The sequence below is a fragment of the Meles meles genome, chromosome 4 (assembly GCF_922984935.1).
Source record: "Meles meles chromosome 4, mMelMel3.1 paternal haplotype, whole genome shotgun sequence".
Classification (NCBI taxonomy): Eukaryota; Metazoa; Chordata; class Mammalia; order Carnivora; family Mustelidae; genus Meles; species Meles meles.
The window spans coordinates 21,209,243-21,232,212 of record NC_060069.1 but is presented as its reverse complement, the minus strand read 5'-3'; the positions used below and the strand labels follow the sequence as shown (position 1 = coordinate 21,232,212).

The 22,970-nt window shown below is 40.9% G+C and overlaps 1 pseudogene; it reads left to right on the top strand.

Moving 5' to 3' along the window:
• Positions 1-8,297: 8,297 nt before the first annotated feature.
• Positions 8,298-16,102, top strand: LOC123940060 (annotated as a pseudogene).
• Positions 16,103-22,970: the final 6,868 nt, after the last annotated feature.

The following is a 22,970-nucleotide window of genomic DNA, read 5'->3' as shown; positions in this document are numbered from 1 at the left end:
GTCAGTTAAGCGACTACCTTCGGCTCAGGTCCTGATCCCAGTGTCCTGTGATCAAGTCCCACATCGGGCTCCTTGCTCCGCAGGGAGCTTGCTTCTCCCTCTGCCTTTGCCTGCCACTCTGCCGGCCTGTGATCTCTTTGTCTCTCACTCTAACAAATAAATAAATAAATTCTTTAAAAAAAGAAAAAGAAAAATCAGGTGCCCCCTTAAAGAGCCCTGAACCAATGCCTAACAGGTTTCAGCATATGAAAGGCCGACCCCACTTGCCCAGGCCCCAGGACAAGTCAGCTGGTGCCTAGAATGCCACAGAAATTTTCACTGAACCGTTCTTTTCAGGCTGCTGCTTATTCTAAGTTTACTTAAATTCCGGTTAGTTAACATACACTATTAGTTTCAGGTGTATGGTGCGGTGATTCAATACTGTCATACAACACCTGGTGCTCATCAAAACAAGGGCCTTCCTGAATCCTCATCACCTCTCACACCCATGCCCCCATCCCCTTCCCCTCTGCTCACCAGCAGTTTGTTCTCTAGAGTTAAGAGTCTATTTCGTGGGGCGCCTGGGTGGCTCAGTGGGTTAAAGCCTCTGCCTTCGGCTCAGGTCATGATCTCAGGGTCCTGGGATCGGGCCCCGCATCGGGGTCTCTGCTCCGCGGGGAGTCTGCTTCCTCCTCTCTCTCTGCCTGCCTCTCTGCCTAGTTGTGATTTCTCTCTGTCAAATAAATAAAATATTTTAAAAAAAAAAAAAAGAGTCTATTTCGTGGTTTGCTTCTCTCTCTTTTTCCCCCTTAGCTCATTTGTTTTGTTTCTGAAATTTGACGTATGAGTGAGATTGTATGGCATTTGTCTTTCTCTGACTTATCTCACTTAGCATTATACTCTAGCTCCATCCATATCATTGCAAATGGCAAGATTTCATTCATTTTGATGGCTGAGTAATATTCCAGTGTGCACCACATCTTCCTTATCCATTCATCAGTCAATGGACACAGGCTCTTTCCATAATGTGGCTACTGCATTGGCTTCTATAAACATCAGTGTGCATGTGTCCCTTGGAATTAGTATTTTTGTATCCTCTGGGTAAATACCTAGTAGTACAATACTGGATTGGAGGATAGTTTTATTGTAACATTTTGAGAAACCTCCATACTGTTCTCCAGAGTGGCTATACCAGTTTGCATTCCCAACAACAGTGTAACAGAGTTCCCTTTCTCCACATCCTCACCACACCTATTGTTCTTGTGTTTTTGCTTTTAGTCATTTTGACAGGTGTGAGGTAATATCTTACTATAGTTTTTATTTGAATTTCCCTGATGATGAGTGATGTTGAGCATCTTTTCATGTGTGTGTGTTGGTCATCTGTCTTTGGAGAAATTGCCTATTCATGTCTTTTGCCTGTTTTTTATTTGGATTATTTATTGGATTTTATTGGATTATTCATTTTTGGGGTGTTGAGTTTTATAAGGTAGGAACCAATGGATGTAGAAGCTCTAAATGCTTATACCAATCTAGCATGGGAAACATTACAAAGAATGTAATAAAATGGAAATAAGGAAGATAAATAGAAAACTGAAAAGTCAAGAGTGATGTGCTCTGAGTGAAAGTGATCTGAGACCTCAGGGACATGAACAACCTCTCTGGACTTCCCTTCTCCCTTCTTTAAAATGAATGAGTCAACAAGATGACCTTCAGGACAAATTCCAGCTCTCCAATTATAAATCTCTCACCACAGTTGGTGCCTTTCTTCTCCTAGCTATGCTGGGTCACCATGGTTCCAATCATCACTACTTAATCTCTGGCTACATTTTTCTGCTGATATTCCCAAGGGCAAACTTCTATAGATTTAATAATAATAATAATAATAATAATAAACAAAAGAAGAAGAAGAAGAATTATTTCCCAAAGTCTCTGTTTTTGAGTTGGTTTTGAATTTGATGCCTACAAAGAGAACAACCAAACGTAAGCATATTTGGGGGATAAAAGCACTTCAGCAGTAGAGGAAGGAAAAGCAATAGATGTCAATAAATATTAAGACAAAAATAAAGTTTAATAAGTATGAGGACCAATATTCTCTCTCCTTTCTCTTAATATGTATCATACTCCTTATTCTTTTTACAGCTCGTTCTCCTTTCCCCTGCTGTTCATCAAACTCTGATTTTAGACTGTGCACATCCTTCCCTTAGATGGATAAATGCTCCCAACAATGTGAGGAAACAGAACCATCCTTATGTCCATCTTACCATCAGCAAACTGAGGTTGAGGGACATTATCACTCCCAAGATGACACACAGAGTAAGGGGTAGAGTTGGAATTTACATCCTGGAAAAGCTGGGTCCAGAGCCAGTATGAAACCCTCTAGGATGCGCATCTCTCAGATTTCCCTTATAAACTGTGACTTTGGGATAAAAATGGACTTTAAGACACCTGTCAAAGGTTTATCTGTTTGTTAAAGTGACCCTGACAGGCTGTTGCACATACCCTGAGGCAGAGCAGTGGGCGTTGACGCTGAATCTCAACAGACAGGCGCCTATCTGAAGAGCATCCATTGTACCCAACAAGGGATCCGAGTGAACGAAATGAAGATCAGCTGAAGACATCAGGGTCTCATCCTCAGAGCCTGAGCACTACTCCAGATTCTATTCTGGAAAAGCTGTGGGACCTCTGGAAAGTCATTTGACGCCTCCAGACTTTAGTCTATCTATAAATTAAGGGGAGAGTCTTTTCTAAGGGGGAGAAAAAAATCTTTGACCATTTTCATATCACCTGGATGCTCTGGGAGAACTGCTGACTCTCAACCCAGCTCCTTTATATGTGCAGAACAAATATGATAGTCAAGTTAGACAAGTCATCAGATCCTAAATGTTGGCTTCCGAAACGTGTGTTCTCTAACATGTGAGCCTTCTATCAACCTAAAGTTTCTACATTCACATTCCATGTATTGCTTACTGTGGGTTTTTTCCTTCCTTTAGCTTCACTTCCCATGAGTCAGAATATTGTAAAATACATTCACTGGCAATTCTGGAAATGAAAAGCCTTTGATTTCACATATAGCAGTCACCTTAACCCACACTTTGGGATCTAACCTGCTCACATTATGGCTCCAAGTCTCATCATGTCACAAGAGTTTGCTTTTTCTCCTTTAAGCCTTCAATAGAAGGGACCTGATCCTGGGATAACCCCCTCTCCCCCATATCACTGTTTTCTTCTCCACCTTTCCAGAAACACATACTGCAGAATAGGGGAAATCCTTGTTGATGTCTCCTCTACTTTGAGTCATGCCGACTAGCTCTCCGGCTGCTTATATTTCCAGGCTTCGTTGTTTTTAATTTTCTTTTTTAGACTTGGTGAACCTCAGACAAAAGGGGGTGGCAGAGAGGCCATCAGAGTTACTCTGGCATTTGAACTCAGCGAGGAAACAACAGTGTTGGTGCAGCCACTGGGAATAAATTTGCCCTTCTGATTTTTTTCCCTGAGTTCAAAAAGTGAACCCAGGATATGTAAAAATGACATCTCTGCTGGCACTTGGATTCTCTCTCCTCCCGTCTCCCAGCACACGGGTTCCAGTTCCATTTAGTTGTCAAGTCGTGGCAAGATTAATAACCATTTAGAAGCGTAATCATCTTGCCCAATGGACTAAAGAGATCTCGCTCAGTGGGAATTCTGACTCCTGTAACTAAATCAGGGTCTTAGGAATCATGGAGCTGGGAGGAAACTTCTGAGTTGTTCTAGGTCATTTTCATGTGTAGATAAAACCAAGCTCAAAATAAAGAGAACAGTGTGAACTTCACTTAAAACAAAGATTCCTTAGTCGTTTCTAGTCATACAATGCTTCAATCAGTGGACAAACAGGACAATTAAGGGGCGCCTGGGTGGCTCAGTGGGTTAAGCCGCTGCCTTGGGCTCAGGTCATGATCTCGGGGTCCTGGGATGGAGCCCCGCATCGGGCTCTCTGCTCAGCAGGAAGCCTGCTTCCTCCTCTCTCTCTCTGCCTGCCTCTCTGCCTACTTGTGATCTCTCTCTGTCAGATAAATAAATAAAATCTTTAAAAATAAAAACAGGACAATTAACTCCCTTACACTTTTCAGAAGGAAAGAGTAAAAGAAATGGCCTATCAGATTTTTAACATAACTTATACTGTAAGTTAAATGTGGAATTTCATTCATTAAGAATCTTTTAAAAAAAACATGAACTTAATATGTTGAAAAGAAATTGCTAAAATAAAGTGTGGGCATTTCTAAAATAAGTATACTGTTGGCATGGACAAGCAATGGCACACAGAGCAACTATTTCAAACTGCCAGAAATATACTAAAATAACTCTGCACATAAACAAAGAAAATTCTAAAATTATTTTATACATTGTGTTACTCGGGAATCTTATTTGCAAGTATTACATTCTGGCTGATTTAATCAGAAAATGAATGAATTGAAATTATATCAGCTGCTTGCAGAGTTGAGTTGCTACGAAGGTTGGAAATTGGTCAAGAACAGGGATATTAGACCACACCCCAACCAGGGCCAGACAGCATGACTTACCCAGTGGGGACTCTGCTTTTGATGTCCCTGAAAACCAGGCACAGTAGTTTACAAAAATTTCCACCAATGGCCCCAGATCCCAGATGTTATTCCCATACCTGTTATCCCTGATTTTCCCAGAAATGTACATTTCCCACATTGCTATTGCCACCAGAATAAATGCGAGAATAAATGCAAATCATTTATCCACTATCCCTACTTCTTTGCAATTCTATCTTCTAATTTATATACTTAGGTGGGTATACTGATTGGTCAACTATGGAACAAGTGCCTGTAAGAGAGATGATAAGAGATGTAAGATGTAAGAGAGTGTCTATCCTTTTGTACTTCTAGGATGTGAATGGGGCTCTGCCAAGACTCAGAGGGCTGGATGATAGGAGAGGCCAAATTATGTTCCTAAACACCCCCAAAATTTCAGTAGCTTCAACACAAAATATTTGTTTTTTTTTCTTTTCTCCTCTTCTCTTTTTTTCTCTTCCCTTCTCTTCTCTTGTCTTCTCTTCTTTTCCCTTTCCTTTCCTTTCTTTTCCTTTCCTTTTCCCCAGTCAAACTACATATCTATAACTAGTTGCCTGGGACCTCTTCTCATTCTCATTCAAGGACCTAGGCTGACAGGACAGCCTCTGTGTGCAAAGCTAAAGGACACGATAGCAAAGAGAGAGTGTGGTAAAACATATACCAGCGCTTAAAGCCTCTAACAGGAAGTGACAGTGTCATCCCTGCTTAAACTTTAGTGGCCTAAGCAAGCAACATGGCCACAGCCAAAGTCAAGAGGAAGTAGGGTAGAGGGAAAGACAATTCTACCACGTGCTCAGAAAAAGAATCAGAAATACCTGATCGACAACACTTATGCTGAGTTGCCAAATATATAAAGGGGACTCAGACATTAGGCAGTCAGAAACTGACAAACATCTATTATGTATTAATGACAGTTAAAGTTTATTGAGCCATTACTATGTTCCAGGCCCTGCTGCTACCGAGTTGCCTTATACACCTTATCTCATTGAATTGACTCTGGGATGGAGTTTTTAGCATTGTTCTCATTTATTGATGAGGAAACCTGAGTTTAAAGAGATTATGTGACTGGCTCAAGGTCACACAACAGGGAATAAGGAGCTTAGAGTTCAACCTATAATTATCAACAGCTATGAACAAAAGAAAAAAAAAGATCAAGAGTTTTTCCTGAATGGACAACAGTCACCCAGAGTGCAAAGAGATGGCTGAGGGTTCATACAGGAAAAAAAGTGTTATCTTCCTCAGTCTCCCACCTCTGTTCCCCTTATTCTTTTATTCCCTGCTCTTCTATTTTTGCTTCTTGCCCTCTCCTAGCCTGTGAGCCTCTCCCAAGTCTCCTGCATGGAAGTTTTGATCATAAATTATGGAGGGAGAGGAGCCTGCACCACAAGCCAGAAACTCTGGACTCTAATATCAGGCTTTGGACAAGAAACAATTCTCAACCACTCTGAGCTTCCATCTTCTCAACTGTAAAATGGTCATAATAATCTTAAATTATAGGATTCTGGGAGAAATAAGTTACAAAGAAGTACTTTCAAAAAAGCACATATTGCATACAGAAAATATCTTAGGAGGAAGATGATCTGACAGAGAATGTCTGCAGCGATAAGCAATAGGATACATCTGAAGAAATGATAAAAAAGCATCAAAATCCGAAAGGATGAACAGCCAAAGAAATTCCTGGCCAACAGAAAGATATTTGGATGAATTATCCTTTTCAAACCTTTTTTGGAATAATATCAGACTAGTGCCCCCTTGCAAGGCTTGTCTTGCTCTCCCAATATACCTTGGTATAGGAGAGCCTCTATAGCATAGTCCTTCCTAAATATAGGTCACCCCCCCTCCCCTGCTATTTGAGAATAGAGTGTTCCTGGGGTGCCTGGGCAGGTCAGTGGGTTGAGATCCAACTCCTGATTTCAGCTCAGGTCATGATCTCAGGTCATGAGGTAGAGTTCCATGTGGGGCCCTTGGGTCTTGGGGGATTCTGCTTGACATTCTCTCTCCCTCTCTCTCTCTCTCTGCTCCTTCCCCTTCTTCCCACACATGCATGCATGCTCTCTCAATCTCTCCCTCTCAAAAAAAGAAAGCAAGAAAGTAGAGCGCTCCTATGAAACATTTCATAAGTAGAAATAGCTTAAAGCAAGGTGTATACCTCTTGGAAAAAGGTACTAACATAGGTTTTTCATAAAAATGAAGTGACAGTATGTGAACTTTCAGGGGCAGGGGGTACCTGTAAATCAAATTCTTTATGCTTTTCCTTTTCTGACTCTCTGATGCATTCCAGGCAACAGCGACACCCAAAATGAGGTTGTACCTTATTCATTTCACTGATAATGAGCAATCATCTTGTGTGCCTTCTAGACAGTATATTCTTAAAATGACTCTGTTCATTTGGGGTATGTCATTGTAAAGTTAGGATTTCTACATTCTTTTTTTTTTAATTAATTTATTTATTTTTTTCAGCGTAACAGTATTCATTGTTTTTGCACAACACGCAGTGCTCCATGCAATACGTGCGGATTTCTACATTCTTTTACTTTGATCAGGTTAAGTGGATAGGAGAGGTTAATATGGAATAAAAGTAAAAACACAGCTGAACAGAGGGAAAAGTAATGCTAATAATTGGAGAAAATGTCAGGGCCAACTCAAAGTTTCCATTAAAACATCTCCCATTACAATTTGTCTTGTGAGTGCTGTGGCTGACAGTGCCCTGGTCACTCCTTTGAGTATTTTCCATTAATTAAGATATTTTTCCACTCTGTAGATTAGAGGAGAACCGATCATAAGTATTCACATCCACAGCAGGTCTAAATTAACAATACAATGTTGTTTTCAAAGCAGCTTTGTGCAAGGCAAACCCACTGGTAGCAGATGGACATCTTCTGTTGCAAAGAGAGCTGTGTATTTATTATAAAATAGTGATTCTGTTGCTTAAGAAATAGCACACTTTATCCTTGCTTTACAAAAAAAAAAAAAAAGTAAAAGCATTCATCCACTGTCACTTATCTGAAAATTGTCTTTGTTGGCATAAATAATAGAAAAATAAAAGGGAAGACCCAGATGGGAATAGTCTGCAGTTTTCTGTTATTGTAAAAATTACCTACTTTTGTTTCTTAGGCTGCATTTTTTTTAAGGTAGCATTAGTTTCCTGGGACACTGAATACCTTTCAGCACTCAGCCACATCTCTACCAGATTGTATTCCTATCTCTATCAGATCTTATTCCTATTCCGATGTGTTTTTGAAACACATTGAAGAAGGTTAAATTGCTTTATCTTGCAAATCAGATGTAAGCGATTATCTAGTCTCAATATTCGGTTGTCGTTTATTTCCCTGCCCCTTTGGCCTGGATCACTGTCAGATGCCTCGAACTTACTTCTTTGTGGGTTTAGCTAGAACTTCTGGTCTTCAAAGAGCACAATTTTAATTTTGTTTTGTAGGATTTGGGGACTCATTTTAGCCTCAATTGTTTATAAATACTCTTGTCAACGTGTCAACTGCAGGCATTATTCACTTCTTCATTGATGAATTCTCATATCAAGAAACTGATGAAGAGAGTCCCTGCTGAGAGTCGCTGCAGATTCCTGCTTCAACGGTGCTTGGGCGGAACCGGTGCTCGTCCCCTAACCCCCCCTCACCCTGGCCATCTCCTCACAGTGCCCTCAGACTGCTCTAAGCCCCCCCCACCCCGTTGCCACTCTAGCGCCGCGCAGTCACCGCCCACGAACCCCTCTCCTCAGTCGCCACCATGAGGACCTCGTCCCCCTCACAAGTGCACCAGAACTACCACCAGGACTCGGAGGCCACCATCAACCACCAGATCAACCTGGAGCTCTACGCCTCCTACCTCTACCTGTCCATATCTTACTACTTTGACCGCGGTGATGTGGCTGAAGAACTTGGCAAATATTTTCTTAACCAATATCATGAGGAGAGGGAACATGCTGAGAAACTGATGAAGCTGCAGCTATGACGAGGTGGCTAAATCTTCATTCAGGATCAAGAAACCAGACGGTGGATCCACCCAGGAAGATGGCGGAGAAGTAGCAGCCTGAGACTACATCAGGTAACAGGAGATCAGCTCGATAGCTTATCTAAACATTGCAAACACCTACAAATCCAATGGGAGAGCAAAGAGAAGAAGAACAGCAACTCTAGAAACAGAAAATCAACCACTTTCTGAAAGGTAGGACTGGCGGAGAAGTGAATCTAAAACGACGGGAAGATAGACCGCGGGGGGAGGGGCCGGCTCCCGGCAAGCGGTGGAGCAACGGAGCCCAAAATCAGGACTTTTAAAAGTCTGTTCCACTGAGGGACATTGCTCCAGAGGCTAAACCGGGGTGAAGCCCACGCGGGGCCAACGTGGCCCCAGGCCCCGCAGGGTCACAGAAGGATCGGGGGTGTCGGAGTGTCGGAGAGCTCGCAGGTATTAGAACGGAGAAGCCGGCTGCAGAGACAGAGCCGAGGACTGAACTCTCAGCTCGGGGTTACCTTGAACTGGTCGTGGGCTGGGTGAGCTCGGAGCGCGGCTAGAGGCTGGGGATACGGGAGTGATTGGGTGCTGTCCTCTGGGGGCGCACTGAGGAGTGGGGCCCCGGGCTCTCGGCTCCTCCGGGCTGGAGACTGGGAGGCCGCCATTTTCATTCCCGTCCTCCGGAACTCTACGGAAAGCGTTCAGGGAACAGAAGCTCCCAAAAGCGAACCCGAGCCGATTACTTAGTCCGGCCACCGGGAAGGGCGGTGCAATCCCGCCTCGGGCAAAGACACTTGAGAGTCACTACAACAGGCCCCTCCCCCAGAAGATCAACAAACTATCCAGCCAGGACGAAGTTCATCTATCAAGGAGAAAGCAGATTCAATTCCTAAGACAGCAGAGCAATTCCAGAGGAGGAGAAAGCAAAGCACAGAACTGATGGCTTTCTCCCCATGATTCTTTAGTCTTGCGGCTACTTCAATTTTTTTTTCTTTTTTCAATTTTTTTTTCTTTTTTCAATTTTTTTTCTTTTTTTTTCTTCTTCTGCTAAATTTTTTAAAACTTTTACCCTTTTCTTTTTTAACGTTTTTTGACTAGTTCATCTAAATATATATATTTTTTCTTTCTTTTTATATTTTTTTATTTGTTTTATTTTTTAAATTTTTTTCTTTTTCTTTTTCTTTTTTTTTTTTTTCAGAACCTGTTTTTATCCCCTTTCTCCCCCCCACAATTTGGGGTCTCTGCTGATTTGGTTACAGCGCATTTTTCCGGGGTCTTTGCCACCCTTTTAGTAGTTTATTTGCTCCTTCATACCCTCTTATCTGGACAAAATGACAAGGCGGAAAAAATCACCACAAACAAAAGAACAAGACACAGTACCAAAGGCTAGGGACCTAATCAACACAGACATTGGTAATATGTCAGATCAAGAGTTCAGAATGACGATTCTGAACATTCTAGCCGGGCTCGAAAAAGGCATGGAAGATATTAGAGAAACCCTCTCTGGAGATATTAAAGCCCTTTTCTGGAGAAATTAAAGAACTAAAATCTAACCAAGTTGAAATCAAAAAAGCTATTAATGAGGTGCAATCAAAAATGGAGGCTCTCACTGCTAGGATAAATGAGGCAGAAGAAAGAATTAGTGATATCGAAGACCAAATGACAGAGAATAAAGAAGCCGAGCAAAAGAGGGACAAACAGCTACTGGACCATGAGGGGAGAATTCGAGAGATAAGTGACACCATAAGACGAAACAACATTAGAATAATTGGGATTCCAGAAGAAGAAGAAACAGAGAGGGGAGCAGAAGGTCTATTGGAGAGAATCATTGGAGAGAATTTCCCTAATATGGCAAAGGGAACAAGCATTAAAATCCAGGAGATGCAGAGAACCCCCCTCAAAGTCAACAAGACTAGGTCCACACCCCGTCACCTAATAGTAAAATTGACAAGTCTTAGTGACAAAGAGAAAATCCTGAAAGCAGCCCGAGAAAAGAAGTCTGTAACATACAATGGTAAAAATATTAGATTGGCGGCAGACTTATCCACAGAGACCTGGCAGGCCAGAAAGAGCTGGCATGATATATTCAGAGCGCTCAACGAGAAAAACATGCAGCCAAGAATACTCTATCCAGCTAGGCTATCTTTGAAAATAGAAGGAGAGATCAAAAGCTTCCAGGACAAACAAAAACTGAAAGAATTTGCAAACACCAAACCAGCTCTACAGGAAATATTGAAAGGGGTCCTCTAAGCAAAGAGAGACCCTAAAAGTAGCAGATCAGAAAGGTACAGAGACAATATACAGTAACAGTCACCTTACAGGCTAATAATGGCACTAAATTCATATCTCTCAATAGTTACCCTGAATGTTAATGGGCTAAATGCCCCAATCAAAAGACACAGGGTATCAGAATGGATAAAAAAACAAAACCCATCAGTATGTTGCCTACAAGAAACTCATTTTAGACGCGAAGACACCTCCAGATTTAAAGTGAGGGGGTGGAAAACAATTTACCATGCTAATGGGCATCAGAAGAAAGCTGGGGTGGCAATCCTTATATCAGATCAATTAGATTTTAAGCCAAAGACTATAATAAGAGATGAGGAAGGACACTATATCCTACTCAAAGGGTCTGTCCAACAAGAAGATCTAACAATTTTCAATATCTATGCCCCTAACGTGGGAACAGCCAACTATATCAACCAATTAATAACAAAATCAAAGAAACACATCAATAATAATACAATAATAGTAGGGGACTTGAACACTCCCCTCACTGAAATGGACAGATCATCCAAGCCAAAGATCAACAAGGAAATAAAGGCCTTAAATGACACACTGGACCAGATGGACATCACAGATATATTCAGAACATTTCATCCCAAAGCAACAGAATACACATTCTTCTCTATGCACATGGAACCTTCTCCACAATAGATCACATCCTGGGTCACAAATCAGGTCTCAACTGGTATCAAAAGATTGGGATTATTCCCTGTATATTTTCAGACCACTATGCTCTGAAGCTAGAACTCAATCACAAGAGGAAAGCTGGAAAGAACCCAAATACATGGAGACTAAACAGCATCCTTCTAAAGAATGAATGGGTTAACCAGGAAATTAAAGAAGAATTGAAAAAATTCATGGAAACAAATGATAATGAAAACACAACAGTTCAAAATCTGTGGGACACAGCAAAGGCAGTCCTGAGAGGAAAATATATAGCGGTACAAGCCTTTCTCAAGAAATAAGAAAGGTCCCAAGTACACAACCTAACCCTACGCGTAAAGGAGCTGGAGAAAGAACAAGAAAGAAACCCTAAACCCAGCAGGAGAAGAGAAATCATAAAGATCAGAGCAGAAATCAATGAAATAGAAACCAAAAAAACAATAGAAAAAATCAATGAAACTAGGAGCTGGTTCTTTGAAAGAATCAATAAGATTGATAAACCCCTGGCCAGACTCATCAAAAAGAAAAGAGAAAGGACCCAAATAAATAAAATCATGAATGAAAGAGGAGAGATCACAACTAACACCAAAGAAATACAGACAATTATAAGAACATACTATGAGCAACTCTACGCCAACAAATTGGACAATCTGGAAGAAATGGATGCATTCCTAGAGACATATAAACTACCACAACTGAACCAGGAAGAAATAGAAAACCTGAACAGGCCCATAACCAGTAAGGAGATTGAAACAGTCATCAAAAATCTCCAAACAAACAAAAGCCCAGGGCCAGACGGCTTCTCAGGAGAATTCTACCAAACATTTAAAGAAGAACTCATTCCTATTCTCCTGAAACTGTTCCAAAAAATAGAAATGGAAGGAAAACTTCCAAACTCATTTTATGAGGCCAGCATCACCTTGATCCCAAAACCAGACAAGGATCCCACCAAAAAAGAGAACTACAGACCAATATCCTTGATGAACACAGATGCAAAAATTCTCGCCAAAATACTAGCCAATAGGATTCAACAGTACATTAAAAGGATTATTCACCACGATCAAGTGGGATTTATTCCAGGGCTGCAGGGTTGGTTCAACATCCGCAAATCAATCAATGTGATAGAACACATTAATAAAAGAAAGAACAAGAACCATATGATACTCTCAATAGATGCTGAAAAAGCATTTGACAAAGTACAGCATCCCTTCCTGATCAAAACTCTTCAAAATGTGGGGATAGAGGGCACATACCTCAATATTATCAAAGCCATCTATGAAAAACCCACCGCAAATATCATTCTCAATGGAGAAAAACTGAAAGCTTTTCCGTTAAGGTCAGGAACACGGCAGGGATGTCCATTATCACCACTGCTATTCAACATAGTATTAGAAGTCCTAGGCTCAGCAATCAGACAACAAAAAGAAATTAAAGGCATCCAAATTGGTAAAGAAGAAGTCAAACTATCACTCTTCGCAGATGATATGATACTATATGTGGAAAACCCAAAAGACTCCACTCCAAAACTGCTAGAACTTGTACAGGAATTCAGTAAAGTGTCAGGATATAAAATCAATGCACAGAAATCAGTTGCATTTCTGTACACCAACAACAAGACTGAAGAAAGAGAAATTAAGGAGTCAATCCCATTCACAATTGTACCCAAACTATAAGATACCTAGGAATAAACCTAACCAAAGAGACTAAGAATCTATACACAGAAAATTATAAAGTACTCATGAAAGAAATTGAGGAAGACACAAAAAAATGGAAAAATGTTCCATGCTCCTGGATTGGAAGAATAAATATTGTGAAAATGTCTATGCTACCTAAAGCAATCTACACATTTAATGCAATCCCTATCAAAATACCATCCATTTTTTTCAAAGAAATGGAACAAATAATCCTAAAATTTATATGGAACCAGAAAAGACCTCGAATAGCCAAAGGAATATTGAAGAACAAAGCCAAAGTGGGTGGCATCACAATTCCAGACTTCAAGCTCTATTACAAAGCTGTCATCATCAAGACAGCATGGTACTGGCACAAAAACAGACACATAGATCAGTGGAACAGAATAGAGAGCCCAGAAATCGACCCTCAACTCTATGGCCAACTAATCTTCGACAAAGCAGGAAAGAATGTCCAATGGAAAAAAAAAAACAGCCTCTTCAATAAATGGTGCTGGGAAAATTGGACAGCCACATGCAGAAAAATGAAATTGGACCACTTCCTTACACCACACACGAAAATAGACTTCAAATGGGTGAAGGACCTCAATGTGAGAAAGGAATCCATCAAAATCCTTGAGGAGAATGCAGGCAGCAACCTCTTCAACCTCAGCCGTAGCAACATCTTCCTAGGAACAACGGCAAAGGCAAGGGAAGCAAGGGCAAAAATGAACTATTGGGATTTCATCAAGATCAAAAGCTTTTGCACAGCAAAGGAAACAGTTCACAAAACCAAAAGACAACTGGCAGAATGGGAGAAGATATTTGCAAACAACATATCAGATAAAGGGCTAGTATCCAAAATCTATAAGGAACTTAGCAAACTCAACACCCAAAGAACAAACAATCCAATCAGGAAATGGGCAGAGGACATGAACAGACATTTCTGCAAAGAAGACATCCAGATGGCCAACAGACACATGAAAAAGTGCTCCACGTCACTCGGCATCAGGGAAATACAAATCAAAACCACAATGAGATATCACCTCACACCAGTCAGAATGGCTAAAATGAACAAGTCAGGAAATGACAGATGCTGGAGAGGATGTGGAGAAAGGGGAACCCTCCTCCACTGTTGGTGGGAATGCAAGCTGGTGCAACCACTCTGGAAAACAACATGGAAGTTCCTCAAAATGTTGAAAATAGAACTACCCTATGACCCAGCAATTGCACTACTGGGTATTTACCCTAAAGATACAAACATAGTGATCCGAAGGGGCACGTGTACCCGAATGTTTATAGCAGCAATGTCTACAATAGCCAGACTATGGAAAGAACCTAGATGTCCATCAACAGATGAATGGATCAAGAAGATGTGGTATATATACACAATGGAATACTATGCAGCCATCAAAAGAAATGAAATCTTGCCATTTGCGACGACGTGGATGGAACTAGAGCGTATCATGCTTAGTGAAATAAGTCAATCGGAGAAAGACAACTATCATATGATCTCCCTGATATGAGGACATGGAGAAGCAACATGGGGGGGTAGGGGGATAGGAGAAGAGTAAATGAAACAAGATGGGATTGGGAGGGAGACCAACCATAAATGACTCTTAATCTCACAAAACAAACTGGGGGTTCCTGGGGGGAGGTGGGATTGGGAGAGGGGGAGCGGGCTATGGACATTGGGGAGGGGAGGCGAACCATAAGAGACTATGGACTCTGAAAAACAACCTGAGGGTTTTGAAGGGTCAGGGGTGGGAGGTTGGGGCAACCTGAGGGTTTTGAAGGGTCAAGGGTGGGAGGTTGGGGGAACAGGTGGTGGGTAATGGGGAGGGCACATTTTGCATGGAGCACTGGGTGTTGTGCAAAAAGAATGAATACTGTTACGCTGAAAAAATAAATAAAATGGAAAAAAAAAAAAAAAGAAACCAGACGGTGATGATTGGGAGAATGGGCTGAATGCAATGGAGTGTGCATTACACTTGGAAAAGAGTATGAATCTGATGAGGGAGAAGGAGGCTGGCTGAGGACAAAGCAAAAGCTGACACCTTGCACCCCCTCTCCACCTGCTCCCCTCGGTAATATGTGTGACATTCCCAAGCCATCCCTGACTGCCATAAACAAGAAACAAATGTTAACTTGCAGAGATCACAATCCTGCAAGACAGGAGTCTCCCTTGGTTTACAAATGTCCTAGAGATCTACAAACAAAGAAGTTACCTTATCAATAGCACCATTTCCAGAGGCAAATAACTCAGTTCCTCAAGCCCTAAATAAAGTTAAATTTCTTCTAAACCCAAATCTCACTAACAAGGACACTTGATAGGAGAAATGTGAAACTTTATCTCTAGATCTACAAGATAGTGTCCAGAATCATTCCCAAGCATATGGCCCACTGATATCCATCTAAAGGGTCTCACAAGAAGATTTTTACTAGTAATAAATAACGTTTCTCCCAACAATAGCTAGCCCCTCAAGGTCCTGGAGACCTTGTTTCCAAACTTCCTTACAGACTAACATCACCCCCTTTGTTCTCACCTACCCAACTCCTGTGTATATAATCAGCCACTCCTCAGGATAACGGGGCAGCAGCCCTTTCTGCCCATGGGTCCTGTCCCCGTGCTTTAATAAATCACCATTTTGCACCAAAGATGTCTCAAGAATTCTTTCTTGGTCATCGGCTCCAGACCTCACCCTACCGAACCTCACCTAGGTTCAAGAACTTCATCAAATCAGTCACTACTGGAATGGCACAAACTGGACACTGATAAAAATGACCCCCATTTGTGTGACTTTATTGAGACTCATTATCTGAATGAGCAGGTGAAATCATCAAAGAATTGGGTGACCACATAACCAACCCCTGTGTAAGATGGGGACCCCCAAATCTGGCATGGCAGAGTATCTCTTTGACAGGCACACCTTGGGAAACAGTGATAGTGAAAAGACTTAGGCTGTCTTCCCAGAGCCACCTGGTCCCTGAGGCCGTGCATGCATGTTGGGGTTACCTTTACCCTTTCTATAAGTTGTATCAAATCATCTACTTAACTTCTTTCATTTGTACCATTCCCTCAAATAAAGTAATTTGGTACCCCCCCCCAAAAAAGAAGCTGATGAAGAAAAAGCATTATTTTTAGAATGATTTCCTCCAGATTTCACCTAAATATCTACAAAGGGGATAGCATGATATTTGGTATCTCTGCTCCCAAGCATATGCAAGCATATGCAAGCAGAATTTTCCAAGTAAATATAGACAACATGAAAATTACCAAGACAGTAAGGTTACTCCAAAGAACGTCTCTTGTCTATCCCTAGGGGTTGCTGTGGTTGTGCCCCTTGGAATGGGTACATCTACTCTGCAACCTGCCTTCCTTGGCATTGTCAGTGTGTGTTTGTGTTTCTGTGGGGAAAAAAATGATCAGAAGAAAGTCCTCTCTTGTACGTTTCTCTATTTAGTCATTTCCTCTTGGTGTTACTTTCCCTCTCGTCTTCCTCTATAACTTCTATCTGTAACGAACCAGACTTTCAAATGGGAACATCATATTTCTTACCTTTGTATTTATGTTTCTAGCTCTTAGTCTGGAAAGTAAAGAATGGTTTATATCTCTCTTTAAAAAAAGAAAAAGAAGAAAGAAAAATGTAGTTACATTCATGTATATGATTTAGAAAGGTATTTCTTTCCCAGAAGCCCTTACTAAAAAGAAAAAGAGGTGAAAGAAGAAAGGAATAGAAAAGAAACTCCTCTCCCTCCTAAAAGGCTCCCTCTCCAGGAGGGAATGCAATCGGCCATATTTAGTTACTTGAGGGAGAGGAAGATCAGGCACTCACCATGTACCTCTTGCTGGGAGAATCTGGGAAATGAGGGTCATTTACACATATTTGGTTAATTAAGAAGCTAGTGTTGTATGTTACTGAATCCATAGTACTATTTCTTTTCTTTTGCTGCATTTTGAATATATGTCCTTTGTAGTAAATTTTCATAATTCAATGCTTTACAAAACCAGTAATATAAAACTTCTTTCAGACATCCCCAAATCTAAACCCTAATGCTATTTCCCCCTGTGAAGTAAAACTGTAAGAATGTGTAATTCAGGTTTTACTAGGCATATTGTTACTAGAAAAAGCAATATAAGTCAGCTTCTCATTAAGTTGATATACGTTCCACATTATGACTTCTAATTATCAACACTGAGTCCAACTATGACTCATCATTCCCAAGAGTTTTAGGACAAGAAAGTAAGAAAGCCAAGGAGAAGAATTTTATAATCAGTGTTTGGGTGATAGTGGATGGGCCCATTCTACCAGGACTGAGAAATCCCTGACACCTTCTCTGCCCTTTTTATGGGAATTAATACACTGCCTTGTTGTCTAAGCCAGTTTAAGGATGGAATTCCTGCTACTTGTAACAAATAGCATCCAAATATGTAATATAGTGCTCTTAATTAAAAGCAACAGAACCCAACTCTGGGTCACTTAACCAAGAGAAGGTATATTGCACAGATACCTGAGAGATCATGGGACTTATTAAAGTCTGAGAGAACAGGCTTAGAAACTAGCATAAATCTAGGAGGTAATAGAGGGCCATGATTTAGAAAGCCATAAGAGTGCCATAACAGACTTTATAGTCTCAGATGGCTCCCCCTCATTCTTCTTTCCCTTACCCATGATTCAATATCTAGCTGCCCATGCTTGGGTCACATTCTACCATTGAGTAATGCAGAGAACAAGAAGGAATGGAAAGATTGGCTCCCTTCATGTTCATACTGGGAAATGAGCAGCTTCACTCCAAGAAAATGAAAGACAGATAAACTCTCAAAGGAACTGGAATATTAAGACAAGTAGGAATGGATTCTGGACAAATTAAAATGACAAGTGATCTAGCAAAAGAACATGGGCTTTGAATTTAGACTCTACTTATTAAGTGCGTGACCTTGAGCAAATTATGTCTTCTCTTCAAATTACAGTCTTTAAATCTATAAGACGATAATGAGTATGATGATGAACATAACATCTGCTTTGTGGATTTCTTCCAAAGTGCAGATAAAATAATGTGTACAAAAATCTTCAGCATATAAACCATGACAAAGTAGCAATAGACCATCAGCAGCAATAGCTGCATTATTCTCTAGAAGACATGGATGATATCTGCTGGAATCACCTCTTCCCTGATTGTCAGATTGTTCTTTTAAAACTCATGACTTCCATAGCAACATTCTAGAGGATGCTTTGGATGATAAACCAGTCAAAAGCCTTAATCCCAATATTCAGTCTAAGAAGAAGAAACCCCCATCCCAATATTCAGTCTAAGAAGAAGAAACCCCCTTATGCTTGGGAATCATGTACCAAATACACTTGTGGGTCTCTCTCACTGGAGTGAAGGAACATCTGCATGGTGGCCCTCAGAAAAAGTGGAAGGTGCAACTAATGAGACTGGGCAAGGTCTTAGAGCTCAGATTCAGTCATCATCTCAATCAATTCCAACCCTCAAAGATGGCTTCTTTCTCCTTCACATGAGACCTGGAACCCTCGAAGCAGGGCTGATTTCACTGGCAAGGCAGCAATTTCTTCCCTAAGTCTACCTATGGAGGGGCTCCAGGCAGGATTTCTGGGCTTCACTGGAACAGGAGACTGCTTAGGAGCTGGGGGGAGTGGGAACTTCAGAAGATATTGACACCAACACGGAGTTTCTAACCGACAACACAACCTCCTAAGTTATTAGAGTTAATGGCTCAGAGTTGCTTTGCTGAAACCCATTAATCATTTGTACTCTTCAGGGAAACTACTAGATTTTTAGCCTCCAAACAGCATGGTAGGTAAAAGCAAAAACTTCAGAGTCAGAGACCTAGGTTCTGATTTAGTTCCATTGTTCTTACTAAGTTTAACAGAAATTGCTAACCTCCTAGCACAAATCTGTGCTTTGCCTTGGCATCATGGAAGTGGCTACCCAGTGAAGGACTACATTTCCCAGACTCTCTTGCATTCTAAGTGGGGCCATCTAACTAGTTCTCACAAATGACATGCAGCAGGCATGAACAAGAATGTTCAGATGCAGGTTGCCTTCTTCATACTGTCTTCCCCATCTGCATTTGCAAGAGAGGAATAAGGGTCCTATGTAGTGACAGATCCATGAGATAAAAGGAACCTGGATCAGTATACAGAGTGATGCTTTCCTCTAACAGTTATCTGCTCTGGACTATGATGTTGAAGCTACTATACACTTTGCAGTTTATTTCTTACCACTGCCTACACTACCCTAATTAATACGTAATTGCCTTTACCACACATATGAATATATTTTATCCCAGTTTATTTTTTCTATGCATAGTTCTCATAAAGATATGCTCCTATAATAAATAGTTTGCTGAACTCCTTTGCTTTTTATACTTATAGTACTTTTTCCATGTTTCTATATTCTCATAACAGACTTTAATGACTCTAGAAACTTCTGAATGGATATTCCATGATTCATTTAATCATTTACTTATTGGTAGATTTTTACATTTCTTTTTTCCCTTTTTAATTTACTCCTATATTTCAAAACTTGGTAATTGAAAATAAATCTGAATGTGATATATTTTATAATAATATCTTGGTGACCATATGTCTTTTAACAAGAGCATGGTTTCAGTATACTTTTTTTTTAATAAGAGACTCTTTTTTTTTAAGATTTATTTATTTGACAGAGAGAGATCATGAGTAAGCAGAGAGGCAGGCAGAGAGAGAGGAGGAAGCAGGCTCCCCGCTGAGCAGAGAGCCCGATGTGGGGCTCGATCCCAGGACCCTGAGATCATGCTGAAGGCAGAGGCTTAACCCACTGAGCCACTCAGGTGCCCCAAGACTCTTTTTTTTTTAAGATTTTATTTATTTATTTGAGAGGCAGAGATCACAAGTAGGTAGAGAGGCAGGCAGAGAGAGAGGAGGAAGTAGGCTCCTCGCTGAGCAGAGAACCGATGATGCAGGGCTCCATCCCAGGACCCTGGGATCATGACCTGAGCCAAAAGCAGAGGCTTACCACTGAGCCACCCAGGCGCCCCTCGGTATCATACTTGAGCAAACTGCTTGATGTCTCTTCCACCCTAAGCCTCATCAAGTAAAAAAACAAAAAGAAGTCCTCCCTAATGATTCAGAAAGTGGAGAGAGAGCATCTGTTAAGTTACATTTTCTACGTGGCTAGTGGCACCAACCCAGACCACGCTCCATATAAGCCTGCCAGATACATGCACATACGTCCAGGAATTTGTAAACCAAACTTAAGTTTCTGACAATCAAGAATAACACTCAACTTTAGGGACTCAAGAAAGAGGTTACGCCAGATTTATAGAAGGCACAAATTTAAATAGTATTCAGCTCCAAAAGTTCACAAACCAGGTAAGAACTTACTCGACTACTAAGCAAGACTGTATCTAGAGATGCTACCACAGACATTTCATGCTAGTGAGGCTTTATGAGCTCACCAAATGGACCACTAAAACCATTAAGAACTGTGAATCCACTTATGAAAGCAAGTGGAAGAACATTTTTGTGATGTTGCAACCGTTATTTTTCCATCTTCCCTAAAATGCAACAGTTGGGAATTCCCAATGCTTCACCGGGCTCACTCCTTAATTATGGAGAATCCAGTAAATTGTTGTGGATATTTTCTGACCATTTGAAAAGGCACCATGATATCTCCATGTTTTGTTTCCAACTAGGGAGGCAGATTTAAAAAACAACTTCAGATGAATTTTATTGGTGAAACCAGAGAATGGAACTCCCGAGCACACTATTTTTTTCCCCAAAAGGTAACTTCCAAGCTCAGAGGTCACCAATCTGATTGTGCCTCAAAATTCTCACTCTATTTATTGACAAATAATGCAAATTAACTGAACCAAATCAAGTGGTACATTAATCTCCTCTTTTCTGTTTATTCCATTGTCAATCTTCTTCCTCTTTCTTGTCTTATTGTCTGAAGAAAATTTTTAAGTGGTTTGAGAGACAGTAACTAGGTAATTGGGAAATGGAAAAAAGTGGAGAGCTAATTAAAAATCAGTCATCTGGGAAGGTCTCAGCAAGGTGGTAACTTATGAGCTGATGTCTACATGATAAGAAGGAGCCAGCCATGTGTCTGGAATATTCAGCAGCCCAGTTCGAAGGCATAGCTTGGAGTGTTAAAGATGCGGAAAGAAGGCTTCTGTGGCTATAGCATGGTAAGCAAAAGGAGAATCATGGGAGTTGGAGAGTGGTCTGGGACATTCAGGACATGGTCAGGAGCTTTTATTCTGAGTACAATTGGCAACTCACCCAGAGCATTTTAAAAGAGATACTGGCATCATCTATTTTATATTTTAAAAGATCACTGTTGCACAGAGAATTGTTGTGGAGAAAGAACAGTCTGATGAAACCCAGTCAGAAGGCCACTGCAGCAGGTGAAAAAAGAGCTAATGATAGACTGAAATTGGGTGGTAGCTGTGGAAAGGCAGAAGGGAGTGTATGGCTTTCAGATATGCTTTGGAGGTAGAGGCAAAAGGAACTTTGTGGAATTGCTTATGGATGTGAGAGAAAGTAAACAATGAGGAATGACTCCTAGGCTATGGGTTGTAGAACATAAGAGATCTTGATACTCTATACTGAGACACAGGACCAGAGGGCTGAGAGAAGAGAAACTCTATCACAAGTCCTGACGTAGTCATGTTGAATTTTAAGGGCATATTAGTCAGTAAAGGTAGGCAACAGGTAGTTCATAAATGAATCTGGAATTTGAGGAAAGTTATGCTAGATGTAAAGAATATACACATTTAAAGCAATAAGAGTTGATGAGGATGCCACCTGGGAATAGAGATCAAGAGGAATACAGAACCTATAACTGCTGTGAGACATTCCAAAAGTAAAGAAAATGGAGATGGAAAAGGAAAGTCAATATGGAAGCCAGAGGAGTAGAAAAATAACCAAGTGCATGGTATCACAGAAATCAAGAGAACAAAGTGTGTCACAAAGGCAGAGCCAACCATGTCCAAATTCACTGAGAGGTCAAGAAAGAACCAAATAGCAAGTCCCCACTACATTTGGCAATACAGAAGTAATCATGACCTTCACAAAAGCAGCTTCAGAGGACTGGGAAGAAAAGAACTCAACTGATGTCAGGTAAGGAGGCTGAGGTGGGACGAAAAGAGAACAATGGCAATACTGACTCAATAATTTTTTCTGTGAAAAGCACAAAAAGGGGGTGGAGCGCCATAGTCAACTGATGTCTTTGTCATTGATACCAGTTGGAGATGGGAGAGATTTGAATACCGATAGCAAGAATTCATTACAGCTGGAAACACTGGTTATGAAGGGGACAGGAAGGTAGAGCTCAAAAAGTGACTCTAAGAATGTGACAGAAATGGAACCCAAGACACAGTGGAAGAGTTGCCCTCTGAGAGGATCAGGGATGTTTATCTTCTGTAACAGAAGGATGAGAGGGCACAGCCACAACTTCAGAGACATGGAATACCAGCGGAGTGATTCAGCCTCTGGAATGGGATGCTCTGAGGTGTTGTGAGGGTTCAGAGATTTTGCTCCTGGGATTTAGAGGCTTTGCTCAGTATCCAGCAGACCTGACTTTTCACCACATTTCTCAACACTACCTTCCTTTTCCCTCACCAAGTTTCTACTTTCTACTCCCATTTCCCATCACCTTGAAAAGTGTAATCCAACACCCTCTTCAAGAAACAGCTTCAGCCTACAAGAATTTCTCCTTTCTCTGAATCTACATTTGGAAAATTATGATGTACTATTTTGCTCTCTACATGTTTCTTACCTTAGGTCTTTTTGCACCATGGGATCCCAGCTCCATAAGACAG